This window comes from Pteropus alecto, unplaced genomic scaffold, assembly GCF_000325575.1.
Source record: "Pteropus alecto unplaced genomic scaffold, ASM32557v1 scaffold81, whole genome shotgun sequence".
Lineage (NCBI taxonomy): Eukaryota > Metazoa > Chordata > Mammalia > Chiroptera > Pteropodidae > Pteropus > Pteropus alecto.
Window position 1 is genome coordinate 18,527,676 of NW_006433378.1, and position 18,395 is coordinate 18,546,070.

At 34.7% G+C, this 18,395-nt stretch overlaps 1 long non-coding RNA gene across 1 annotated transcript in view; it reads right to left on the reverse strand.

The window, feature by feature from the left end:
• The window catches only part of LOC107195419, a 279,224-nt gene that overhangs the window by 45,165 nt on the left and 215,664 nt on the right, over positions 1-18,395 (reverse strand). The window contains exon 8 of the long non-coding RNA XR_003045212.1: positions 10,840-10,978. This is a non-coding gene — a long non-coding RNA (uncharacterized LOC107195419). The remainder of the gene's footprint in view (positions 1-10,839; positions 10,979-18,395) is intronic.

The window sequence follows — 18,395 nt, forward strand, 5'->3', positions numbered from 1 at the left end:
CTTGAAGATGGAGTGGCATATAACCACAGACATGGGAAGAATTGGTGGCCATATTTCAGAGACTTACTACTACAACAATTCTCATCATTTTCACGTATAAAATCCTCTCGCCCTACTCCGAACACCTAAGATCTCTCCGTATCACCAAATGTTATTGAGGGATCATGGGAGAATCCTACACTCAGATGAAGAAGAAAGAAAAAAAATGTTGATCTAATTTGAGAGTTTGTAGAAAGGCTTCAGCCAGAAAGAGCAAAAAGCAAGATTGCTCAGGGGCACCTTAAAATAGTTCACGTGAGAGAACATGGAGTGAGTCTAGGATGAGTAATGAAGGCTGTGAGGTGAAGAAAGAACTGATAGGCTTCTACATTTATCCCTTTTGATGAGATAAGTCTTCTCTTAAGTGAGGAAATATTTGGGGAAGGGCCACCTTCCTTATCCCCTTCAATTATATTGCTGGGCTTTGGCCCTAATCCAAGGGAGTAACAGTTTCTGGTAGAGTCATTTTCTACAAGCTCCTGCTTGAAAAAAAAAATGAAGAAGATGAAGTTCAGCATGTGCCCTTCAAAAAGCCAACTGCACAAACTGCAATAATACTTTCAGACCTCGCTATGCCTCTAGCATCTGCATTTTACAACTATTCAGGACGTGACATTATAGCCTCTAGCGATTTTTGTTCCATTGGGTCAGGAACTTCACTATTTTATCAAAGCAAATAAATCAACAACATTCGATATACGTCATGCAAAGACAATATGATGATCAATGTTTTCAAATTTAAATGTAATATGCATCTTTAAAATAACTTATAAAGGAATAAAAGCACAGGAAGGTTGGCATGAGGTGTCATCAGTTGATTAGCAAGGCAAGATCATTCTCTAAAATCTTCAAAGACTGATGGAATCAGAGGGGAAAGAGGAAGATAAGGGATTTATTTGTTGACACCAAAAGAGAGACACCTTTTATTTTTTCCCTTTTTCCCAGTGTGATAATATAGTAAGAAAGAGAAATATGTTGGAGAAGGGAGAAATATGTTGGAGAAGGGAAAAATATGCTCACAGGAACTTCCAAGGAAAGCCACCGGGAAATTTTGGATCAACATCTCTAAATAGCTACTGCTGCATTTTACATCCTTTTTCCCTCCCACTTCAGAACTTTCCTAACCAGACTAGTAGAAAACTCTTCCTAATGTTACAAAGCTTGACTAGATTTTTCTCAAACCAAATGAGAGAAATTGAAAGTTGACAAGAAAGAGAAAAAGGAGAGAGAAATAATAAGGAAATTAACAAATAAAAAGAATTCCTCTTCCATTAGGTTTATTTTTTTTCTTTTTCTCTCTTTGTTAAAGAGACTTTTTAAAAGAATTTGTATTCATTTGAATCTAGTACTTCATTCTTAAGTCAAACCATGGACAAAGCCAGCTCAGGTATGAAACCACACCCAGCAGGAAACAAATAACACTACCAATACCACAGATAGGTGACCAAAAAAAGTTTGAGAAAATTTATTTTTTAGTTTTTTTTGTCCTCAGGCTATATTTCATGTATATGTCACATGAAGGATGTAGAAATCCAACTGGGCTGTAGAAACAACTGGGATGTTTAAAATTCAACTGGAAAAGTTCTCTGTATATAGGCTAAATATAAAGTCTTTGACTCAATGTATCAACTGGATACATTTTTATGCTCATTTGCTTCATATTATTTCTTAATTTTTTAAATTTTAATTAATTAGGAATCAATTTTTAAATTTAATTTTGTTTTATAATTATATAAACTACTTACATGAGATCAAAAGCACATCTGTAAACTAAGATGTACTCCAAGAAGCCTAATTCCTGCCTCCTCCAATCACCAATGTAACCTTTTAAATTTTATAATTTATTCTTTAATTTTTAAATAAAAGCTTATATGCATATGCAAAATTTATTTGGATCTCCCAATTTATTAGGTAAACATATACTATAAACTTGGTTCTATCTCGTTTTTTCCACTTATTAGTATATCCAGGCAGTTGCTCCAGAGTAGTATATGGAGATTATATACAAAAGTTTCTCTTATTTTCCTAAGGATAACCTATATAACAATATCTTTATGTAATTCCTCTAGGCTTCATATTTGTTCATTACCAATTGATTTGCTACTATGAGCAATATATGTACAATGTATACAATTCCTGTATATTTAGCTCATAAATTTCCTATTGTAAGTAATGTCGAAATTAATTAGTATATTCTTTCCTCTCTTCTCCCTCTATCTCATCATTTGGTCTGAAGTATTATCTTTTGCTTTCAATTATTAACAATAAGGCAAATAAATTTTATTCTGTATTTATATGATTTGCCCATTCTGCCTCCATTTTTTATATTTGTATTGTACCTACATTGCCAAAAGATATAGCTTTTACATATATGTGTCTCCCTGCTACAGCCATCATTTATTTTGAATTCTACAGGTGAGTATATATTTTAAGTTCACAACTAATTCTGTTTTCAGTACCTCTCCAGTTGATTGAAAATGATTTTCCAGTCGATTCCTCAGGAAGGGCCATGAAAACCATAAATTCTGAGTTCCCACACGCTAATAGTTTGTATACGGCCTTTATAGTTCAAAGGCAGTTTGGCTGAATATAAAGTCCTTGGCTCATATTTTTTTGAATATTAGAGTTATGTTACTCCACTGCCTTCTGGCATAAAGCATTGATCTAAGCAAATCTAATGAGATTCTGATTTTTTTTTTCCATTAATTTGTTTTAGAAGAATTTATCTTGATTTTGATAAATCTGGGTTGATTTTCTCTGTATCAGTTTTCCATTTCTGGGTAACAAATTACCACCAACTCAGCAGATTAAAACACAAAATGTATTATTTTATAGTGTTCGTGGGTCAGGAGTCTGAGCACAGGTTAGCAGGATTCTCTGTTCAGGGTCTCACCGAGATAAAATCAGCAAGTTGTCAGTGACTGATCTCTTCCTAGGCTCATGGTCTTCTTTCAAGCCCACTGGTTGTTTCCAGAATTCAGTTTCATACAAGCAAAAGACTGAGATTTCTGCTTTCTTTTTGGCTGTCGGTTGGAGGCCACTCTCGGCTCCTCCCGGAGACCATTGCCATGTGGCACTCTCTACAACATGCAAGTTTGCTCCTTCAAGGCTAATAGAATAGCCTTGATTTAAAAGGCACTATAAAAATGGTTTTTTTCTGAATATTTTTATGTTATTCTTTCTGTGTATTACTTGTTGAGTTATACATTTATCCCATGTTTGATTTTAAAAAGGATTAGTAATAGCCTAAACAATATATGTAGTATAAAAACAGAGTGAGGAGATTGAGGCAAAGAGAAAATAAGTATAAAGGGAATAGTAGTATATTAGCAGTGTTCTTCGGAGAAACAGAACCAATAGGGTTTGTGTATGTAAGTAGAAAGAGATCTATTTTAAGAAATTGACTCACAAGATTGTGGATACTGGCAAGTCCAAGATCTGCAGAGTGGGTTGGCAGGCTGAAGGCCTAGGAAGAGTCAGTGTTGCGTTTTAAGTCCAAAGGCAGTCTGCTGGCAGAATTCGTTCTTGCTCAGGGGAGGTCAGTCTTTCAATCTATTCAGGCCTTCAACTGATTGATGAGGCCCACCCACATTATGGAGAGCAATCTGCTTTAGTAAAACTTTACCAATTTAAATATTAATCTTATCCAAAAACCAGCCTCACAGAAACAGCCAGAATAATGCTTGACCATATATCTGGGCACTGTGGCCCAGCCAAATTGACACATAAAATTAACCATCACAAATAGCTATAGCTAAAGTTATACCCCAGACTACATAATGTGAAATCCTATTTACATAGCTGATCTACAATTACATTCTAAGTTTCCTAGCCAAAAAAGAAGGGAATGAAACAGATGTTCTCCCAGAAAAACTTTTTTTTCCTAATAGAGAAAACTAAGAGAAATTTCCCTCATAGGTCATCATGAAAAGGGTACTATGTGGTTCAGTAAGCAACTTCTCAGTCAGTTTCTCTAAATAAATCTAATGGCATATTTCCAACACACCAATTCCATAAAAATAATTTTACAAGCAAACCTTTTATGGCTAATTCAGTATCATCTAGGGATGAAATTTAGAATATTTCCAGAAACACATGGATTACAAATTCTTAGTCAATTCTCCATGAATATTATTACTCCAAACAATTTTATTTCTTGATTATAATTGCATAGCAGGGAATTTTAAATTATAATCTGTGGCTTGCCTGAAAGTCATATAGCATGTAGGCATGTAGGCAACAGCTAATGGATCGTTACACTTTGACGGGCCCACAGGGAGACTGACATCCCTTTAAAATGAGAAGCACAATGAAGACTCAGGCCTGAATAGATTTTCATCCAACTACTGTGGAGTGTTAATCCAAGGTAGTGACTCTGGGCAAACCCAACATTATACTCAATTCTGGACTTGCTGAAAATCAGCAAATGAGTAACTGAGTCCCCAAAGTTCTCCATTGTAGGCTATGACTACGAGTATTTTAATATGGAAAATGTCGTGAATAGGAGTTACAAATTACCACAGCACTCATTTGTAACATCAATAAGGCATCCGCAAAACAATGGCTATTAAACTCAGAATTTAAGCTATGCTTGCTTTCTTAGTGATTCTATAGTGAACCCAAAATGCTTTGTTATATGTAGATTTTCTTCCAGCCCTACTAAGAAGACAGCGAATAAGAAAAATCGGTTACTTAAATTGGTCCAGAGTTGAAGACTGTCAATGTTTCATTAATGATTTACTATAAATTCCATGAATGGTAGGGAAGAAAAATGAAATCAAGAGATCTGGAGAATACAGCAGAGCCAAGAAACTGACGATCACGGAGTTGAACGATAGGCAAGAGAAATAATTGGAACAACAAAATAAAGGACATTTGTGTTAAAATGAGGAAATTTCAGTTTTCAGTTTCTAAGGAGACCCAGTTTCATTTAGTTAGAATTTCCAAGATGTGGTAACAAATTAATTGCTGATGTGAAATGAAGTTTTTAGAGTAGAAAAGATTAAGAATTGTGAGCCTTGAGTAGTCTAAAACTCAATGTTTATTAAACCATCATATGCTCACCAATCTCAAAAGAACTAGAAGCTGAACTTCAATGACTTGCCACTTGCTTTTTTTCTGTTATGTAAGCTGCTTGTTTGAACTGATTGGTTGGAAAATAGCAAGCAAATTAAATGCAAATTGGTTCATAACTAATACATTTTGTCAAGTTAATTGAATTGTGCAAGTCAAGGACTTTGTCATTAATGACTGGTGATTGAAAAGGGAGATAAAAAAGATCAGTGAAATAAAAATGAGAATTCAGATTTACAGTAGGTCCAGTTGCCTAGTTTTAAAACAACATTGACACGCTGATAGTAAATGGGAAAGACGAGTGGCGGAGAAAGTGGTTAAAAGTTTACAGAAAATCATTTCCAATAGAAATATCACTTTTGATTGTTCTTGTAAATGAATATTTTGTTTATAACCATCATTTTTAACAGAAAGTTTTCTTTCTATTGTGGTTACTAATGTATCTGAGTGCCTCGTATATTCTTCTCCAGTGTTGTGTATAAAAAGTCAACAGGGAAATAAATAAAATCTCTTTTTAACACACTGTTGTGGGTTGAATTGTGTCCCCCAGGAGTTCATACATTGGAGTCTTGGCCGCTGGTGCCTCAGAATGTGACCTCGTCTGCGGTTAGAGTTGTTGCAGATATAATCAGTTAAGATAAATTATACTGTAGTGAGGTGGAGTCTGAGACTTGGGGAATGAGAATGTCTATACTTTTTATCTGGATATTTGGATAGAATTCCCCTATGTGTTTGATCATTCTTTCATGAGGATGGAGGTGATACTGAGAGTGAAAGAAAGGAGAGAGAGAATAAACCTAGAAGCCTGGGCGTGTAGCCCGGTATGATGTGATTTTAAATGTATGAGAAGTATGGATGACGTGAGTGAATATAAACATTTAAATTAAAGGATAAGCTTTAAAGAGATAGAATATGAGAAAATCCTTCAACTTTATTTCTTTAGAGCACTTTTCTCCTTCCTCAAAACTATACATTCCAGCGATACTGACCTACTTACTCTTTCTTCAACTTGCCATTCTGTCCTAAAATGCCCTAACTTTGCCACTCTAGGATCTTGTCCTGGAATGTCCTCAGGGTAGTGCTTGACATGGGAAAAATATCAAGTCATGCAATCCTGGATTTGTAGGTCACAGCTGCTTCTTGCTAACTGTGTAAATTTGAGCCTTTGTTATTTATGACCATCAATTTCAAGATCTATAAAATGGGGATAAACTATCCACCCATACAGTGGTTATATGGTTCAAGTAAGATAATATTCATGAAGCATTTACCACAATATTATAGGATAACATGTAGGGCAAGTTTAGTAAAGGATAATTTCCACAGTACCCCTGACTCCCTACTCATTGACTCCTACTTATGATTTGCAATCCTAATGTAGTGTCATTTCTCAACAGTCCTTGTTAAGGCCCCAAGGAAAGATTAACTTCTTTCTCCAGGCTGTCATAGCACCTTAGCCACATTATACTGTCTTAATGTGATTATTTGTCTGTCTACCCCATGTAGACTTGAGACTTCATTAATTCCTTGTGTGTTTTGTACCTTTATGATGATAGTCTATGAATTTTTGTTTTATAATAAAGGCATTCATAAACATCATGAAAAATTAGTCTGTGCTATTTGAAAGAATTAAAATGTGGATTATTCAGTTTTTGGAAATGTTTTAGTCTGCATTGTACAGGCCATCTCTCTCCCTCTTCTGGCTCCCATTTGCCCACCTGTCATTTTTATTTGATTTACGAGGGTTCCCTGCTCTTTCTGACAACGCTTTTCATGTTTTCTCAAGTTAAAGCTTTTTCTTTTGTAAACTTATACCCTTATTAATCAAATACAACAAATGGATGCTATAGAGTACTCCTGAAACATGTGAATCGAGATATTATAAGTTGTCTCAAGGGGCAGTACTGTTTGCAAAAGATGGGAAAACCACTGCCATACGAGTTTACTTTTAGGAATAAATTTTTCTCCTAAGTAAGATGTTATGTTCAAAAAGAGATTAAACTCTCACATCTTTACTTAAGTCCACATATTCTTAAACTGTGAAATTTGTAGAAATAATACTTATAACTAATGTTTATTGAGAATTTAATAAGGCACAATCATCAAACTAAAAACTTTTTATATGTCATCTTATTTTTATCATTGTGGCAAATCTAAAAGAGAGAGATGATAATTTTCAGATGAGGAAGTCCAACTAACATTAGATTAATTTGAATTTTTCAACCTCATTTGTACATTCCATGTAATTTATATATGGATTCATATATTCGTAGAATTAGCCATTACCTACAATTTGTGATATTTTCATTATTATCTCTTTCCAGCGCTTGGGTTAGTATATCAAAGACCTATGTTAAGACTTTACTAGTCATCAGTAAAGTGAATTTAGTTATCTGATTGTCTTATCTCATCTTACCAGGATTTGTATGAATGGGAAACCATATAAATACATTTTATTTAAAAATTGGAAGCAGAGGAAGAATGAGTCAGGAAAAGTTCAGGAGTGAATGCTTCTTACTACAGAAAGTAATGGGGAGGGATCTGTGTAGTGAGAGGGCTACATGAACACCTAACATTTCCCAAATAGATGAAGTGATCAAAGAAAATGCATCATATTTTGGGAATCATACATACTTAATTTTACCAAAGCTGCAGGGGTCTAAGACCCACAGTAAGCCATAGTTCCATTTATCCTACTAATTTTGAGGTAATAAGCAGAAAACTAATCTGAGGTAGGCTTTCAAAATTACTTACGTTTATCATAGAATTATTTTGATATAACAAAGAATTCTCCAAAATTAAATCATTTAATTTTTGTAAATCAAATATTCTTATTGACACATGAACATCTCACCCTGACACACATATTCCTTTAAAGTAGAGGTAAAGACCCTTAAGTGGGTGCCTAACATGGTCTAAGGAGTAAAGACGTAAGTATATTTCCAATCCATCAAACGGGAATTGTTCTTTCTCTTTGCCATCTTCCCAGGCTCTGTGGATTGGATCCAGTAGGAAATCTCTCATTAGAGCAAATTCCAAAAACTTGACCTTCCAAAAGGAGAGCAGAAGGAGAGCATGTTGGGCTGTAGTGGGAACAATTGCCATGGAAGAATGAAAGATAAACCTTCTTATATTTTCATTCTGTGATTAGTTCCTCAATAAATTTTGCTGTTTATACACGTACTAAAATTTTCCAGATGCATATTATAAAACACCAATATGTTGTTTCTAGATGTGATTAGTACATATGTTGGTTTGACTCAAAAAAAACTGGCTGTAGCTTTTATAGGCATCCCTAATATACTGATGCTGTTTAATGGCATTGATTAGTGATGTGGCAAGAACTGGACTTAGAATTGTAATTCATATATTCAGCACTCTACAATTTTGCCATGAGGCACTGTGATGTAGTAAAAGACATAGTCTTTGAGATCTGATGTCCTAAATTTAAATATAGCCTCCAGAGGCTATATTTAAGATACAACATAATCATTAACCTATTTGTATCTTATTTTCCACATATTTAAACTAAGAATACTAATATTCTTCCTGCAATAGTATTTTGAGAATTAGAGATAAATGCTATAAAATGCATAAGGCACACAGTGGGCACACAATAAAAATTATTAAGATATTGAAATAGGAAAAATACAATAGAAGAAATAAAACTCAAATGTTGGATTTGAAATTATTAGCAAATCTTATAAACTCTTAAAAGACTAATTTTTTTAAAAAAGAAAGGAAGATGAGAGGGAAGTGAAGAAAGAAAGAAGGAAGGAAGAAATGAGGGAAGGAAGGAAGGAAGGGAAGAAGAAAAAGAGGAAGGGGAAAAGGGAGGACGGAGGAAGGAAACATCAATAACCAATTACCAATATTGGAAATGAATGGGAGGACATCACTACAAATCCTACACACATCAAAAGGTTAATAGGGGACTATTTGGAAGAAATTTATGTTCAAAATAATTCAATAAATTCAACAATTTAGGTAAAATAGACAGATTCCTTGAAAAACACAACTTCCCAAAGCTAATACAAAAAGAAAGAGAAAAATCTGAATAGCACTAAAGAAATTAGTCATATTTTAAAACCTTTCTACAAAGACACAAAGAAAGCCTCAGACCAAGATGGCCTCACCATAAATTCTATCAAACATTTACTCTCAGTCTTACATAAACTCTTTTAGAATGTAAATGATGAGGAAATACTTCCTAATGGATGTTATAAGGTTAACATAACCCAAGTACCAAAACCTCATGAGGATACTACAAAAAAAGAAATTACAGAACAATATCCTTCATAAACATAGATACAAATATTCTTATCAAAATATCAGTAAATCAAATCTAGCAATATATAAAGGAATAATACATCATGACCAGGTATTCAAAATTGACTTTACATGTATAACTACATTAATATAATTAGTTAACAGAATAAAGGAGAAAAATCATATGAATATCTCAATATATACAAAAAAGTCTTGACAAATTTTAACATCCATGCATTAAAATATCTCTCAGCAAACTAGAACTAAATGGGAACCACCTCAATATTATTATTGGCATCTACAAGAAACCTATTGTTAACATAGTACCTAATAGTGAAATACTGAACACTTTTTCAAGATCAAGGATGCCAACTTTCACCATATTTATTTTTTATTTAATATTGTCCCAGAGATCCTAACCAATGATGTTTGTGTAAAAAAAAAAAAAAAAAAAAAGGTAAGGTCATAAAGTTTGGGTGAAAAGAAAAGAAACAAAATGTATTCAAAGACTACAAGATTGTATACATAGCAAATCCTAAGGAATATTATTAATAATCAGGATAGCCTTAATGTCAATTTAATTCTGTACTAAAGAACAAAATAATTATCCACTTATTGTCAATGCACTTTGACAGTTACCATATTCATCAGCAAATTACAGATTATGTTTGACCGTTATCTCCACATGGAAGAGGAATATTAACTCAGGAATGAAACATATGTATGTTGAGTACTTATCATCGAAATTAGTCCCTACCCTCAAGGAGTTTTCAGTTTTATAAATTTCAAGACTTAATATGGGACTTAGATCACACTTATATTTTGAAGTAAATTCACAATTAATTAGTATGCATAATGCCACAAGTTACTGGTCAGCCCCCACTGTTATCGCTACACATAGACCGAATGCACCTATGACTTTATTAATCAGATGGGATAATAAGTAAATCAGAGAGGTGATAATTCTCAGGTTAGGCAGAGTCCTAAAGAACTTGTCACCCAACACGAGGCAAAAAATAAACTATCATTCAAACTATCACTCAGATTATTTCTAGATATTCTTTCTAGAAAATAAATTTCATATGGCCTTTTTATTACTTCCACTTTATAGAGGAGGGCAGAATCCCATCAGAGTAATTATTTAGTTTCAGGAGTCAGGAATTAAAGACCTGAGACCACTATTATAGAACCTGTGCAACCTTTAATGTTATTCTTCTTACCCCATGCTACAGGTCGGGTTTCCTGAGGAACAGGCTGACACAGAGGGAGCACGATTGAGCAGAAATTGAACTGTGATGAGGCTGCAACAGAGGCTTTGGAGATGCTTTGGGAAGCTCTAAAGCTGGTTGGCCCCTTAATGGTTGATAAAAAGGGTCCGGCCTTTACATCAACCAGTCATTGAATGTAGGCTGCACCACCTCTTGGGTGCATAACTGTAAACATAGACAAGGTTGTTACCTTTGGCAGAGGGAGATTCCTGCGGACAGACTCAGCGGAGGGCTCTCAACACTCCTTGTGAGTGCTTCCGACACCGAAGCCGGGACCCTGGGAGTGTATGGCAGCATCCTGTACACCCCACGTAAATTGCGATAAAATCCTGCAACAAAAGGAATTTGTGTGTTTTTACCGAGGGCAGAAAAGAAGTGGGGATTTGGGGACCTGTATCTCTCTCAGTGAAGCCAGAGAAAACTAGAGGAGTTCCTGAACAGATGAGCAAGCCGCAGGCCGTTTCTAGAAAGAAATAGAGGCAAGGAACTAATGTCGGTCTAAGAGGGAACTCTAAGGCCAAGCAGTTGAAAAATGGGTGTGTGCAGAGCTCCCACCCATGTGATGGGGGAGCAATGACTTGAATGGTTAGGTAGGGCAGGCACTCTTCCTGTACCCTATTCACGGCTCAGGTTGTATTTCTTAAAAGACTGAAAGGTCATGGGAAAGCCAAAGCTTCTGGTAATGAAGCTGCAGCCACTATAAGAGGTGTTGTCAGAATAACTAAAAACAAACTGGTAACAATGGTTATTTCAGTAGGCCGAACTGGAGAGATAGAAGATATATTTTCACTTCTTTTTCAATATAATTTCATGGGGCTAAGGGTAGCAGAATTATTAGAGATTCTTACTTCTTTTTTGTGTCTTTTCCTTAATTTTAAAACACAGTAATTGAATTAGGATCATCAGGGTCAGCGATATATAACACAAGAAGGGCAATACGATTCTGTCATTTCCATCCAACTGCCATTCCACCACACAAAGTACTTTTCTGATCTCAACTACTATTTGGGCCATCTGGAAGAACTGAAAAAGTTTCTTTGTCTCATATGGATAGAAACTCAGTCTGGAAAAAAAATAAAAACACAAACCCACCCTAAATTGTCACAAGACACACTTTGGCAGGGACCTTTTTGTGCTATGCAGACACTGGGTTATCTAGAGCCCTGCTGGGTGACCCAGAAGACTTGGAAATGTTTGGATAAGTCAGGGTCACTGTGACCCTGTATATACTCAGTTCTTGGGAAGATTGCTAGCTTAAGACGTCCAGGAATGTTTTGTAGAAAGGCAGGCAAGTGGCTATAAACAAAAGAAATTGCTACTATTTCAAAACTGAAACTAGACTAATAGATTGAAGAAGACCATTTGCTGTTCCAGAAATTTGCAAAAGGAGGTGAAGGCAGCATTGATTTATGACATAACTGATATAACTGATATACCTAGCATGTGATTATTATTTTGAACACACTGACAGGTTTTAATATAATGTCTCCATATTAGCTATAAAAATTTTTAAATAAAAATTAGTTATGAAAATCATCTAGAATATTATTAGTGATTGAGTACTCAAAAAAGAAAAAAATCAGAGGTCTTTATATAATATGCACAAAATTTGGTTCTGCATGGTCACAGAAGGAGGCTAGATGAAACATATTGAAAGAGAAGAGCTGAAAAGACTGGAAAATTGGAGTCAGCTTCCCGAAGCGTTGTATGTTCAGTTGATTTTTGAGGAAGCAACGAAATATGGAGAAAGAACTAGGGTGATGTATATGAGATCCAAAGAAAAGATTTAAAAACACTTTTATAACTTAAAAAGAAATGGTCACATTATGTTGGTCACATGGTGTTGAAGCCAGACCAGCATGAATTTACAGCCCAGCTTCTCACTTACAACACATATAACTTATGGATGTATTCTCTCTGAGCCTCAGTTTACTTTTCCATAAACTGGAGATTAAAAGATTGCCTCACTCATAAAATTGATTTAAGTCATAAATGAGATAAAAAGGAAAAGCAACTAGCTATTCCTTATTATGGTATGTAAATATAATAAATGGTTGTTTAGTATGTAATATAAATATAATAAATGGTAATTATTTCGATAATTGCAAGTAAAAAGTCTATGTTAACAGGATATCGTTTTTCACCTCTCTGCTAATATTTTTTATTAAGCCTGCATTTAATATATGACATATTTTCCTCCCACAGGCAAATTTTAACATTTTACTGCTTCTTTATAACATTTTTTGTTTCTACTACTCCTAACAAGATATTCTATCCTTCTCCCTATAGATAATTAAATTCTGATATGATAAAAATCAGTGAAAATTTTCAGCACCAGATATATTTTTGCCTGATATGTTTTTGCAGTTTCTAAAAGAAAAACCAATGGAAATACTTGTTCTGGTCAGGCTATAGCTCCCAAGGCTGAGATAGGGCCAGTAAGAGTCCACGTGCAATGGTCCTCAGCCATGGCTCTGCCAACCCAAACAAAAACAAGAGACGGCAGAGATGTTTGTATTGGCTGATTTGTTCTTACGTTAAAAAAAAAAGAAAGAAAGAAATATTTATTGAACACTCACTACATGCCAGGGCTTTGTGAAGATGATATGTGTGTGTGTGGGTGGGTGTGTGGGTGTAAAACACAGTCCCTATTTTCAAAATCACACATTGCCTAAAGTTTTAGACAGGAATAGGTTTTCAACATGCTACATTAACCAGTTATTTTAGACATTATTATTGCACACATGGTTTTGTTCCACTTGACATAAATGTGGAATACAATAGAACTATAGCTTTTTCATGAATAAAATTGAGTTACAGCATATATAATAAAATTTAAGATCAAATCCCTATTTTTAATGTTTATACTAGCCATCTTAAATACTTTGTAGAAACAAGTTTAAACTAATAATTCAATATTTATATTGAATAAAATGGGTTAATAAATCATTGAAAATTATGTAATCGTAGAGGAGATAGGAAAATATGGTGTAGATGATAAAGGTTTTGTTCATCCCTCTTGTGAATAAATCAAAATTGTGACAGAAACGCGGAGCAAACAGCAAGGAAAGTCACCTGGAATCTAGATAAACAAGCCCTATGACTAGGGAGAGAAATAACGAATCAACATGCAACCGTAGAAGGCAGGAGGGGGCGAAGATGTGAGGCTGCCCGGTCCCGAGCGGCTGAGTGGGACAGAGGCTGCTGCAGCAGCACTGGCAGCAGCAGCGGCAGCTGCAGACACCTCTTAAAGAGGTCGTGTCCGCGAGTGGTGATGGACCAGCACCCGGTTGGCTGCCCGGGGGCACCAGAGACTTACAAGGGGATGCTGAGTTGTCAGAGTGAAGGCTGGAGGTGAGGCTCTCTCCCAGAAAGAAGTGCTGGCAGTGGCCATTGTTCCTCCGTTGAGCCCTCCTCTAACCCAGTGTGTGGATACAGGCACCACCATAGCTGAGAATTCAGCAAACTGGGAAACAGAGGTCGCTCTGCCCAGAGGATTCCCTGAAACTCTGCCTCCCCCAACTTGGGGCCCCACCCAAGCCACATCCAGGTGTGTCCTTGGCGAGTCAGGTACTCCTTGCTGAGCAGCACCTAGACTCACATTGGTGGTAGCTGTCCTTGGTTTCTGGCGTGGCCTCTTGAGGCAACTATAAGCACAGCATCTATCAATTGCTTGCTGAATCTTAACAGGTGGTCCTGAAGGGATACGGGCTGGGGCTAAACTTGCCCTGCAGCTGAACTCCTCTCAAGACCGTGCCACTGGACACCTACTACACAAAGCCACGCTAATAAGACTGAGAGACTTGGGAGCGTTGCTTAGTACACAGAAACAGACGCAAGAAGGCAGCCAAAATGGGAAGACAATGAAGCAGAAACCATATGAGAGAACAGAACAGAGACCTAGGGATAATGGAGTCAAGTAATCTAACAGATGCAGAGTTCAAAACACTGGTTATAAAGAGGCTCAATCAACTTAGGGGAAGTGTAGATGAACTCAGTGAGAACTTTAACAAAGAGATAAAAACAATAAAATTATCTAAGAGTATATTAAATGGAATAAACAGTGAATAAAGAAGGTCCAACCACCGATATAGAGGATGGGGAAGCCAATGACACTCAATCAGAATGGCAAGAAAAACGAAGCCAAGACTATATTAATAATTTAAGGAGCCTAGGGGACACTATTAAATGTAATAATATCCATGTTATAGGGAGTCCTTGAACGAAAACAAGAAGTTGAAGAGCTATTTGAAGAAATAATGATAGAAAACTTCCCTCACCTGGTGAAGGAAATTGACATACAACCCTAAGAAGTTCAGAGAGTCCCAAGAAAGAGGAACCCAAAGAGGACCACACCACGACATGTCATAGTTAAAATGCCAAAGGTTAAATACAAGGAGAGACTCTTAAAAGCAGCAAGAGAAAAGCAATTTAGTTACTACAAAGGAGCACTCATAAGACTGGCAGCTAATTTCTCGGAAGAAACCATGCAGGACAGAAGGGCTTGGCCAAAATATTCGACGTGATGAAAACCCAGGATCTACAACCAAGAATACTTTATCCAGCAAAGTTATCATTTAGAGTTGAAGGACAGATAAAGATCTTCCCAGACAAAAATAAGCTAAAGGAATACATCATCACCAAGTCAGTATTATAAGAAATGTTGGGGAGACTTATTTAAGAAGAAAAAAACATGTATCAAACACAGGAATAAAGAATAGCAATAACTACATTCCTATCAACAAGTACCTCAAACGGAAAAGAATTAAGTATTCCAACCAAAAGATAGAGTGGCTGAATGGATAAAAAAACAAGACCCCTATATATGCTGCCTACAAGAGACTCACGTCAGATTAAAAGACACACACAGACTAAAAGGAAGGGGATGGAAAAAGACATTGCCTTGATGGACCTGGAGAGTATTGTGCTGAATGAAATGGGTCGGATAGAGAAAGATAAATATTGCATGATTTCACATATATGTGGAATCTAAAGAACAATATAAACAACGACAACAACAAAAGCAGTAATAAACTCATACAGAGAATATTTTGAGGGCTACAAGATGGGAGGTTGCAGGGAATAGCAAAAAAAAAAAGGTAAAGAGATTAAGAAGTACAAATGGATAGTTACAAAATAGACATGGAGATATAAAGTGTAGCACAGGAAAGATGGCTAATAATGTAATAAATATGTACTAGATTAAGTGGGGTGATCACTTTGCGAGTTATACAGATCTCTAATCACTATGCTGTACAATTGAAACTAATATATTAGTATATGTAACTATAATTGAAAAAAAACTCATCGAATTGTACGATGTAAATACAAGCAACTAAATGTCTATTTCAATAAAGCCGGAGGAAAAAAAAATTATATAATCATAGAATAAAATGAAAATTTAAGTTATGAAAGACTACCTCCTAAAGGCCCAGATAGGTTCAGAGGTGAATTTTGTCATGTTTAATATATAATACTTGTGTTATTTAAACTTTCTTATAAAAAGAAAAAAAAAGTCTTTATGTAAAGTTGTATTATTAATACCAAAATGTATATATCATAAAAAAAATTTTGTTTTAAATTACAGACAAATGTTACTCATGAGTATGGATTTTAAAGTCCTAAATAAAATATTTATAAATAGAATCATATAGAAAATTTATAATTATAGTTTATCACTTTTATAAATCAAAAGAGAAACATTATATGGCCTCATAATAGTTACCCAAAATTTAATTTATAGAAATTAGCCTTCATTTTTTTCATTTTTTAAAGTTAGAATAGAAAATAGAAGAATATGTATTTCATGTGAAATATATACACATAATTATGTATATATGCAAATAAAATAAGCAAAAGTCATATCTAAGAGTTAAATTAAAAGCATTCCTACTAAATTCAGTAACAGGCTAAAATTTCTATAATTTTCATAATTATTGAACAATTTCCTGTACAAGTCAATGAAATACAATATAAAAATATGAGACGTGAAAATATTAAAAAGGAGAAGAAAACACCACTGCAATTATTACAAGCGATATAATTATATATCTAGGAGCCCAATTAAAAACCAATGAAGAATAATAAGGTTAGAAAGGTGATAAATTATAAAATTAAAATAACTATAAATCAACAGTCAGTTGGAGAGCCCCGATCCCTTGAAATTTAACTAATATGAGCCATTCTATGTACTGTGGAAGTTCATAGCTCTACCAAAGGCTTCTTTTCAATTTCTAAGAGGCTATGTTCTCACTACCACATTTGACTCTGGGCTCCTCTTTTGGAATGTGCTATGTCTCCTTCCTTACAATACAATGTTGTTTGAGTTAGAAAATTATATTAAATAATAAATATGTGGACTTTAAAATAGATGTGTAGAAGCAAAATTCAAAAATTTACTCATTTTTCATCCATGCTAAAATCGAGTAATATTTATAAACCTGTTAAATAAAAAAAAAGTAAAACATACTCTCTCTTCATTTTTTCGATTGTTATTGGAGGAGAAAATGACATAATATTTTAAATTAAAATAGTAAATACCTTATTCCTCATTCAATAGATCAATTATTTCATAAGTTTTAAATTAACTGAAAGAAAGTTGTCAGTTCTATTAAAAAAATAGTTATGCTACTGGAATATATCCATAAAAAGACTTTTTTATAGCTTTTAAAAATTCTCACTGTAAATACGAGAGATATTTGAATTAAATTGTGAGTACATTAGTATTAATTTACATATTACAAAGTTCCATAGTTTTTCATTTTTATTTCATTTCAGTTATCTTAATAAACTGATCTGTCTACCTCTACATTCCTTGAGAAGCTACGATTTTAAATTACTAAATTTATTTTTTAAATGTCTTCCACAAAACACAGGACAGGTTTAGTCCTGGGAAAATATTTTCTAGAGGAAAATATTATTTAAAGTTGTCCTTACAAAATAAATAATCTTTAGTAGCTTTTTTACAAGGCTTCCCAGTGATTAAACCGACAAACTGTTTGAAAATAACACCATATAATTTTTAAACATAATGCTCTTTAAAACCGTATAAATCTTCGCTCAAGACTCCTTCTCTTTCTAGATACTATCAATTGATTCCATGTGCCTGAGACCAACCCGATGTGCTTGATTTGAATAAATTCTCCAAGCTAGTTAATCAGTCAACCCCGAGGACAGTAACGCAAACGCCAATAAGAAAAGGCATGACATTTACTGAGTACCCGCTTGCCACTTGGGTTTCTATGATACGCTTTCATTCATGTAATTTTATCCACAATTTCACAGAGCAGACACAGAGCTTAAGAAATTTGGGTGAGGTCAAGAGGAACCAGAGTGCAAACCAGAGCATCTTACCCTTGGGAACATATTCCTTCCCAAGAACCACTATGTGTCCTTTGCATTTTCGTCTTTTATAGCAGGAAGAACCATCTCTGTCATTTATTCTTCTCACAAAACAAGAAGGAGCTGTATTACTGTGTATTTTCCCAAATCTTTTTAATTGAGGCATAATTTCCATCCAATAAAATATCCAGTTTTTAAGTGCACGGTTCAATTAATTTTAACAAATATATACACTGACATAATCAGAACCCAATGAAGATTTCTGTAACACCATAAAAAAGGGAACCCTATACTATATTCTCTTTGGCTACTGGCTTCTTTCGGCCAACATAAAGTTTTGAAATGCATCCATGTTGCTTTGTGTGTCGGTAGCTTGTTCCTTTCTTTACCGAGTGATACTCCACT